Genomic DNA, 8,121 nt, shown 5'->3' on the forward strand with positions numbered 1-8,121 from the left:
TGTTTCTTAAGAGCATATTTTTTAAATTTTAAGGGCATATTTTAAAGTTTTTACTGCATATTTAAAGCGCTTAAAACGCTTTTTTTAGAGCATATTTCCGGTTTCCCTGGTTATTAATTTCGCACGGAAAAAGTGATACTTTGAACTATAGTGCACTCCAAAACATTTAAACTCCCAGCAAAAACTTTACTTACCTAGTAAGCCAGCAAGTATAATTGGAGCAAAGCGATAACTACTTATTATTTGACTGAAACACTACTTACCGTTGTTCGAGATTTTTAAAAAATTCAGGGGTCAAGCTTACAAATGTACTTACAATCAGTTGAGAAATAAGTAGTAAATTCACAACAAGAATATGTAGCTAAAAAAAACACACACAAAATATTGCCTTGTGTGGGAATCGAACAGTCACATTATTTGTTTGTGTTTGATAGTCAAGCTGCTAACTCACTGCTCCATGTACGAGTTATTTTATTGTAAGTTAACAATAGTTTTAACATCAACATATAAATGAATATGATATGAACAAAAAAATTAATGGCTTTGACAGGTGGCGAACCACTAACCTCCCGTTTTCCAGTCAAACACACTAGATAGCTGTGCTAAATGCAAAAGTTCATTACCAGCCTGCATAAAAATAAGTACTTATTCTAGTAAATAAAATAATGTGCTGTATAACCACCACTCCTTACAAAAGAATGCATGAAATAACTAGTTGTCATTACAAAAATTCACAAAATTTTTGCTGGGCTGTGTTTTACTTATTCCTAGGAGATTATTTTGCCTTCATAAGGTCTTCAAATTTACTGACGTTAATGATTTTCGGGTCAAATTTGACCCAAATAGAAAATAGATTTTTTAAAAAAAAACCTAACGTAGTTGTTGACATTTGAAATTAAATTAAAGTCATAAAATATCAAAAATATCAACCACTCATTTTTAGAAAAAATGCTATTTTAATTTCAACATGGGTAACATTTTACCAGAAGACTTTATGAAGGATAAGAAAAACAGTAGTACGAGTATAATGTTCAGCAAGTATGATGAAAAGAGACAGATATATATTAGAGCTACCAAAGATATATTGTAGTGCTACCAAAGTTGTGAAAAAATGTAACTTAATTGTGCGTAACAAAAGACCTTAAGTCCAAACAAGTTTATAGATATTTTTTTTGCCAATAAAATATCAATCACTCACTTTTAGAAAAAATTATATATTAATTTCAAAATGGGTCAAATTTGAACCGAAGACTTTGTGACGGATAAAAGAAGTAATCAAAATTGTTTTAATCACTATTATTTTAATAAATAAAACATTTTTTCTTCTTATTTTAGGCGTTTTAATTTTATAAAAAAACCGAAACCGTTTTATATTAAATTGCAATTTTTCGAAGAAACCGAAAACCGGTTTCTAAAAATTGTAGAAGAATCGATCACCCTACTGTATAGTTCGATCCATAACTGACCTGGGAACATATATATGTTGCATTCCTCCGGTAGCACTCTGCCAGACATGCATTTCATATTAATATCGGTATTTTTATAATAGTCGACATAAATAAGTTTCATATCAACTTTAATTACTCTGAAAAATATTTTAAGAAACGATTCTTTCCGGTGCACTGGAGGGTGCGTGTTGTTTTTAATCCTCTCCTTTCATAGCATTAGATTCTTTTATTATTTGGAATAACTTTAATCTATTGTATCTTTCATCTTAAAGTTATAAAACAGTTATGATACAAATTTTGTGCAATGACACATATATATTTGTATACGTTTGTCCTATATATTTTGTATGTACCTATACTTACTTTTTCAAATCTAAGTTTTGTTTTAATTAGGTATGTCCTTTTTTAGTTTTTTTAACAAACAATAGGTAAATAACTCCGAAAGTGATCCTAAGCAGATATGTTTACTTTAAGGTGGGTGTTAGGACAATATTTGTCTACGTTACAAACATATTGTTACGTTTTAACCTTTTCAAAATGGATACTTTTGATTGCAAATAAAAGCCGTTTAGTAGTTTAAAAATTGTAACAACTCTTTATTTATTTAAAATGTACAACAACCACAGAATTAAATAGCCACTCATTGTTTTTTATACACGTTTATAAATTCTCAGAAATACAGACACAATTTATAATGTACACGAATTTACTTGAAAAACACAACACACTTTAAGGCACTTAGATGATGTTTCTTCGAAAAGCGTCTCTGATAAACTCACTCACGACTGCAACATCTGCCACTATTTATAATACTGCATTACCATCTAGAAAGCTCTTTAACTGTCTAGAGGTTTCTAATACATACGCCATCTGTGGTGTACTTTCTACAATGTTCTTTAACTGAATATTCGAAATCGAATACAGCGTTGCCAACTTACGATCAAATCAACCGAAAGCTTCCACTCAACAATGCCCACAGATATGTTACAGTTTTACAGCACTGTTATTTGAAAGCATTATGCTACTTTTAAATCAGCCGTTAAAATCGTTATATTTGAATTCAAGTGCAATTTCGTAGCAATATGATGCTGTAGGGTATAATAAATTTTGTAATGTGTAACACCATTATTATTGGAAATAAAAATTTCAGTTTTTAACCGTCGATCTTCCGACTCTGTTCAAATTTGGCACACATGTACACATTTTGACATTTCCGTTTTTAATTTTTCTAATTTTGAAAAACTAGCGAGTTAATTCACGATTTTAGATTTGTGAACATTCGACAAAGTATGTAGGTTTCTGTATACATATTGTTACGAAATTGTACTTGAGTTCAAATATAACGATTTTAACGTCTGATTTAAAAGTAGCATAATGCTTTCAAGTAACAGTGCTGTAAAACTGTAACATATCTGTGGGCATTGTTAAATAAAAGCTTTCAGTTGATTTGATTGTAAGTTGGCAACGCTGTATTCGAGTTCGAATAATCAGTTAAAGAACATTGTAGAAAGTACACCACAGATGGCGTATGATCTAGAATATTCGAACTTTGACAGTTAAAGAGCTTTCTAGATGGTAATGCAGTGTTATAAATAGTGGCAGAGGTTGCAGTCGTGAGTGAGTTGATCAGAGACGCTTTTCGAAGAAACATCATCTAAGTGCCTTAAAGTGTGTTGTGTTTGTTTTCAAAGTAAATTCGTGTACATTATAAATTGTGTCTGTAATTCTGAGAATTTATAAACGTGTATAAAAAAACATTGAGTGGCTATTTAATTCTGTTGTTGTTGTACATTTTAAAGAAATAAAGAGTTGTTGCAATTTTCAAACTACTAAACGGCTTTTATTTGCAATCAAAAGTATCCGGTTTATTTAAAGGAAATAAACCAAACGTTTTGAAAAGGTTAAAACGTAACAATATCTTGTAAGAAATTGCAAATGCAATTTTCATATGCAATGTTACAAACATTTTATTTCCATTGAAGTAACCGGATTCTTTTAAATCTATCTATATAATTAAAAATCAAATGTCGTTCGTTGGTAGTTGCATCAGTTGAGAACGGCTGGACCGATTTGGAGAATTTTTTTTAAATATTCGACTATTTTTTTTCGATTTATCTGAAAACGGCTGCACCGATATGGCTAATTATACCCTACACCACCATAGTGGGGAGGGTATTATGCGTTTGTGCAGATGTTTGTAACGCCCAAAAATATTAGTCTAACACCCACCTTAAAGTATACCGATCGACTTAGAAACACTTTCTGATATTTCGATCAAATTTGGTACATATTACTTTTTCGGCCCAAGGACCAAGCCTATTGAAACTGGCTGAAATCGGTCCATTATTTCACCTAGCCCCCATACAACTGTCCCCTCGAAATTGGACTTTATCGGTAATAAATGTTTAATTTATCTATGTATCTACACAAATTTCGCTCCAAATAAGTTTTATATATACAAAATTCATGTCACCAAATTTTGTTACGATCGGTCCATAATTAGTCATAGCTCCCATATAGACCCGCTTCCGAAAATCACTTTAAAGTGCATAAATCGCTTAAAAATATTGGTATACACACAAAATTCAACATAGTTAACTTTAATATAGACATAAATCACACGACCTAATTTTGTGGTGATCGGTCCATAATTGGTCATAGCTCCCATATAAGGCCCACTTCCAAAAATCACTCAAAAATATAAATTATTGATATTTTAAAAGAAAAATATTTTTACTCATTTATTTAGTGTAGGGTATTATATGGTCGGGCTTGACCATATAATACCCTACATCTTACTTGTTTTTTTTTCAAATGTTCGAAATTGAAAAATTGACCACGCCCACTTTTACGCCTGCTTTTTCTTGATATATCTAAAATCGCTGAACCGATATGGATTTTTTTAAACGTTCGCAATAGTCCACAAAAGTTTTTTACAGAAAGAAAAATTTTCCACCCCCACTTATCAAATACATCTGCTAATATGTTATCAAAGGCAGTGAGTGACATGGCTGTGATTGGAGTTGGTGCGGAGAATTTCAACGATGAAGACACTAATTTCAAATGGACCGCTATGTTAGCAGTAATGCATTAAACACATTCAAGACAACAGGCTACACGACTACACGAACACAAATTCTGCTGGTTACAGTTGTAGTCGTGTGTCAGCTACTGAATTATTTTAAAGACGACAGCTACAATTAAACAGCTGATTTATAATTCAGTGGTGCCACTTTAATAAAAAATAACCGTTCAAAATTCCAAAGTAATTAAGATTGAAACAATTATTTTGAGTAAAAATATATATATGGTTATAATCAATTATGTACTTGTTATTAATTTATTTCAATATGGTTATCAGAAACTTCTCTTAATTAAGTAAAAAAATATATTTTTTTAAGCACTAATTTGATTTACATTTTTTTATTATATTAGCAACACTATTTCTGTTTTGTAGTTGACAAAAATAGAAATTAGCCTAATTCGGCTACATCGGCATGAGTAGTCGTGTGGCCGTGTAGCTGTCGTTAAAATAATCGTCTCCATATAAACGTGTGCATTTTATTTTTGACAGATTGAAGTTGGTAGCCTGCTGTCTTGAATGTGTTTAATGCATAACGATGCAATTTGGCGCATTTTTTCATTTGCCATTCATGAAAGATATCCAACTGTTGTTCATTTAGCCGCACATCTGGAAAATGGTCAATGATTGTACTTTACAACTCGTTGTAGTTGATCGACCGTCATCTACAACATTGACCAGATTTTCTGAAATGTGCCGGGAATCAATCGTAAAAGAAATGTCCACGGCGGAAATAAGGAAATCCAGTTCCAGGTTTCCCCCCATTTATTTTCCACCGACGCATTAGGTCGGATATGCTGTGCTTTCGTCAAATGCTCATCAAATAAGAACATTGTTTTCGTAATTATTTCAACCATCCAAACGACTGATTTGTGGTGCAAATCCATGGCATGTGTGGTGGAACAAACGTTCCACTGTTGAATCGACAACAAAAATCTCACAAATCGACTCAAACTATTTTTTCTAATTTGAACAGGACAACGTCTGTCGGGTCGCTAGTGAATAATATTTTTTCATAAAAAACCAATTCCAAGTTTCAATTCTATAGGGAACATATTATTGTAGTGAACGGGAAAAGTACAAGTGGATTTGTGTTTAAAATTCGTAAATTGAGCTTAATAAAGCTGTGAAAAATTACTGCACTAAGTAATAGTGGGGGACCTTCTGGAGCACAGAAATAATGGAATTTCCAAATTTTACATGTTCTTGGACTAGTCTAATGTCTTCAACATAAAGAATGTCTAGACAAAAATTACACAAAAACCTCACACAAGGTATGTTGAATTTCAAAATCGACGCAATTAAAACTATGAAGAAATGTGTGTATGTGTGGTGCCTTATTTTTCACTGTAATTAGAAAATGTATCTAATACATATATTTGTATTAGATACATTTCTGTATACATATTTTTCTACTATTTTGCAGTCTAAACAAAGTATTGTGTAATAATTTTGCGCAATAGAAATGTCTGTGCGTTATAATATTATTACTTAACCCTTAAGTGAGACCCCAAATATTTAAATTGTGTGGGAGGAGGCGTGGCTGTTCAATAAACTGCGGTATTTCAATAATATGTGCATAAATATAAAGATTTGTTTAAGGTTATTTCACATTTCCGACGAATGGTTCATTACTTATTTGTGACAATATCATGCATTCTCAGTAAAGTTTAAGAGGTATCAAAAATCAAAGCAATCATTGTAATGTATTTTGTAAGCTAAACAAAAACAAAATATGTCTATTATTTGCATATTTCTTGTGTGGCCACTTAGGTACCCCGGTCACTCTGTTAGTGTTAAAGCACATTTATGTAAGCGTTAAATAGTGGAGGAATTTTTCACTATTTTAACAACATCTAAACAGTATTCATTTAACTATGAGGACAAAATGCAAACCTTCCTTGATTCATATCCTTTAAAGTTCTCATTTGGTTTGAAAATTTTCCAACACAAATAGCCAAGTTTGAGCTTTGAAAAGCATAATTACATCGCGTAGGGGAAACCGTGATCACGAAGGCGGCTCCCCCGGAGTGAGACTCGATCATTGCACATACGATGGAGTTGACCTCTGTGATTATTCCTAACGTGAATTAATCCTGCGCACAATTTTTTACCGCTAGGAATGGCGAACCTGCCATCCTGACATTAATAAATTTCAAATAGAAACATGTTTAGAAATTGTGGTCTCACTTTCATAAATTCCAAATAAATAGTAGTTACATAATAATACCTATCGACATCGATTAATTTGGTCTTATTTTAAATTGGTTAAATATTTCTGAATACTGACCAAATAATTCATTCACAATTTTTACTGAAATTTCACTTTTAAGTCCAGTGTCAAATTATTTAAAGTATTACTCTATCATAAACCTATTTTTCGATTTGAAATATTTGAAAAATAATTAAAATTCCATTTAAGTTCATTTTACTCAAAGCTTTATATTTTGAATTGTGACGCTCTTGCATTAAATGGGTGAACAATTTTTCTGTCGTGAAGACGTTTTTCAAGATTTATATACTAGTGTTTGTTAATAGTAATTCTTTGATTTGCCACCCTTAGTTCTTGCGCAGTCACGGATTTCTATTTCTTCAACCCTTGTTTCTATTTCTTCCACTACCACAGGACAGTGTGCTTGCTGTCCTTGCATTTTATCATAACTAATCAAGTTTGAACCACGGAATTTATATATCATTGCACTTTTGTTTGAGTTGACCCCCGCGAATATTGTTAATGTGAATAATTCGCGAGTGAAATATTTGAAGTAAATAGTAGTAGCGTTCCCGTGGACGGCTATTAACAAATTTTAAAATAAATTAAAACTCTAAAATTAACAAAATACCAATCTTTTGTAAATGTTATTTTTTTAAATTTGTTCGAAATTATAAAGATCTAAAATTGTGTTATGTTATTTTCATTGTTAGATGTTTCTCGGCAAGCTCCCTGGATAAGAATAAAGGATAAAACTATTTTTTTTTATGAAATTGTATAAAGTAACACAGAAGGATATATAAATTGTATTAGTATAATAATGATGAAAGAAAGAAGTTTAAATTCATATATGGGGGATTTCATATTTCATTTCATCGGGATGAAATTTGCTAGTAATTCAGACAAGATCGGTCGAGAACTGTCTGAGTTAGATAAGGTCAAAATGTGGTCAACCAGGTTTCTCATCCATGTAACTGTTACCTATTGTTCTAAGCAAAATGTATCCCAAATAGTTTGGATAGCTATTTCTTCAATCTTTCGAAAAAAAATAAAAAAGGTTAGAAATTTTTTCCGAAATCAAAAACTTTTTTAACATTTTTTTCAAAAGAAATCTTAGGTATTTTCCTTGAAGGCCTATTTGGTCGCTTCGTGGGATACGAGTTCGACATCTATCAAAATAAATGTTATGTAACTTAAAACATATAATTTTTGACTTTTTTTGCAAAATCAAAAACTTTGTTTTTTTGCTTCCATAAATCTCATATTTTAACCTATTTTTATATAGTACAAGAATACTTTTCAATGGCTAACACTACTGAATGAAATTCATACATATGCCTATGACAAACCTTCATCCATATATTCTTCATCATCATCGT

At 31.4% G+C, this 8,121-nt stretch overlaps 1 non-coding gene across 1 annotated transcript; it reads left to right on the forward strand.

Moving 5' to 3' along the window:
• The first annotated feature begins 6,509 nt into the window (after nucleotides 1-6,509).
• On the forward strand, nucleotides 6,510-6,674 carry LOC135952746 (U1 spliceosomal RNA). The gene has a single exon (XR_010576111.1). It is a non-coding gene; the product is annotated as a U1 spliceosomal RNA (small nuclear RNA).
• Nucleotides 6,675-8,121: the final 1,447 nt, after the last annotated feature.

The sequence above is a fragment of the Calliphora vicina genome, chromosome 2, assembly GCF_958450345.1.
Source record: "Calliphora vicina chromosome 2, idCalVici1.1, whole genome shotgun sequence".
In the NCBI taxonomy this organism is placed as follows: domain Eukaryota; kingdom Metazoa; phylum Arthropoda; class Insecta; order Diptera; family Calliphoridae; genus Calliphora; species Calliphora vicina.